Genomic DNA, 2500 nt, shown 5'->3' with positions numbered 1-2500 from the left:
CAGCAAACAGCAGCAGACAGCAGCAGCAGCAGACAGCAGCAGACAGCAGCAGCAGCAGCAGACAGCAGCAGACAGCAGCAGACAGCAGCAGCAGCAGCAGCAGCAGCAGCAGACAGCAGCAGCAGACAGCAGCAGCAGCAGCAGACAGCAGCAGCAGACAGCAGCAGACAGCAGCAGCAGCAGACAGCAGCAGCAGCAGCAGCAGCAGCAGACAGCAGCAGCAGCAGCAGACAGCAGCAGCAGCAGCAGACAGCAGCAGCAGCAGACAGCAGCAGCAGCAGACAGCAGCAGCAGACAGCAGCAGCAGCAGCAGACAGCAGCAGCAGCAGACAGCAGCAGCAGCAGACAGCAGCAGCAGCAGACAGCAGCAGCAGCAGACAGCAGCAGCAGCAGACAGCAGCAGCAGCAGACAGCAGCAGCAGCAGCAGCAGACAGCAGCAGACAGCAGCAGCAGCAGCAGCAGACAGCAGCAAACAGCAGCAGACAGCAGCAGACAGCAGCAGCAGCAGCAGCAGACAGAAGCAGCAGCAGACAGCAGCAGCAGCAGACAGCAGCAGCAGCAGACAGCAGCAGCAGCAGACAGCAGCAGCAGCAGACAGCAGCAGCAGACAGCAGCAGACAGCAGCAGGAGCAGACAGCAGCAGCAGCAGACAGCAGCAGCAGCAGACAGCAGCAGCAGACAGCAGCAGCAGCAGCAGACAGCAGCAGCAGCAGCAGCAGACAGCAGCAGACAGCAGCAGCAGCACACAGCAGCAGCAGCAGCAAACAGCAGCAAACAGCAGCAGACAGCAGCAGACAGCAGCAGCAGCAGCAGCAGCAGCAGCAGCAGCAGCAGACAGCAGCAGACAGCAGCAGCAGCAGCAGCAGCAGCAGACAGCAGCAAACAGCAGCAGACCGCAGCAGCAGCAGCAGCAGCAGCAGCAGCAGCAGCAGCAGCAGCAGCAGCAGCAGCAGCAGACAGCAGCAGCAGCAGACAGCAGCAGCAGCAGACAGCAGCACCACCAGACAGCAGCAGCAGCAGACAGCAGCAGCAGACAGCAGCAGCAGACAGTAGCAGCAGCAGCAGACAGCAGCAGCAGCAGCAGACAGCAGCAGCAGACAGCAGCAGCAGCAGACAGCAGCAGCAGACAGCAGCAGCAGACAGCAGCAGCAGCAGACAGCAGCAGCAGCAGCAGACAGCAGCAGCAGCAGCAGCAGACAGCAGCAGACAGCAGCAGACAGCAGCAGCAGCAGACAGCAGCAACAGCAGCAGACAGCAGCAGCAGCAGCAGCAGCAGCAGACAGCAGCAGCAGCAGACAGCAGCAGCAGCAGACAGCAGCAGCAGCAGCAGCAGCAGACAGCAGCAGCAGCAGCAGCAGCAGCAGCAGCAGACAGCAGCAGCAGCAGCAGCAGCAGACAGCAGACAGCAGCAGCAGCAGCAGCAGCAGACAGCAGCAGCAGCAGCAGACAGCAGCAGCAGCAGCAGACAGCAGCAGCAGCAGCAGCAGCAGCAGCAGACAGCAGCAGCAGCAGCAGCAGCAGCAGCAGCAGCAGCAGCAGCAGCAGCAGCAGCAGGCAGCAGCAGCAGCAGCAGCAGACAGCAGCAGCAGCAGCAGCAGCAGCAGCAGACAGCAGCAGCAGCAGACAGCAGCAGCAGCACAGCAGACAGCAGCAGACAGCAGCAGCAGACAGCAGCAGCAGCAGCAGCAGCAGCAGCAGACAGCAGCAGCAGCAGACAGCAGCAGCAGCAGACAGCAGCAGCAGCAGAGCAGCAGCAGCAGACAGCAGCAGCAGCAGCAGCAGCAGCAGCAGACAGCAGCAGCAGCAGCAGCAGCAGACAGCAGCAGACAGCAGCAGCAGCAGCAGCAGCAGCAGCAGCAGCAGCAGCAGCAGCAGCAGCAGCAGCAGCAGACAGCAGCAGCAGCAGACAGCAGCAGCAGCAGACAGCAGCAGCAGCAGACAGCAGCAGCAGCAGACAGCAGCAGCAGCAGACAGCAGCAGCAGCAGACAGCAGCAGCAGCAGCAGCAGCAGCAGACAGCAGCAGCAGCAGCAGCAGCAGCAGCAGCAGCAGACAGCAGCAGCAGCAGCAGACAGCAGCAAAGCAGCAGCAGCAGCAGCAGCAGCAGCAGCAGCAGACAGCAGCAGCAGCAGACAGCAGACAGCAGCAGACAGCAGCAGCAGCAGACAGCAGCAGCAGACAGCAGCAGCAGCAGCAGCAGACAGCAGCAGCAGACAGCAGCAGCAGCAGACAGCAGCAGCAGCAGACAGCAGCAGCAGCAGCAGCAGCAGCAGACAGCAGCAGCAGCAGCAGCAGACAGCAGCAGCAGCAGCAGACAGCAGCCGCAGCAGCAGCAGCAGCAGACAGCAGCAGCAGCAGCAGACAGCAGCAGCAGCAGCAGACAGCAACAGCAGCAGACAGCAGCAGACAGCAGCAGCAGCACACAGCAGCAGCAGCAGCAAACAGCAGCAGACAGCAGCAGACAGCAGCAGCAGCAGCAGCAGCAGCAGCAGACAGCAGC

Source organism: Amblyomma americanum, chromosome 8 (assembly GCF_052857255.1).
Source record: "Amblyomma americanum isolate KBUSLIRL-KWMA chromosome 8, ASM5285725v1, whole genome shotgun sequence".
Lineage (NCBI taxonomy): Eukaryota > Metazoa > Arthropoda > Arachnida > Ixodida > Ixodidae > Amblyomma > Amblyomma americanum.
Note: the sequence above shows the minus strand (reverse complement) of the source record.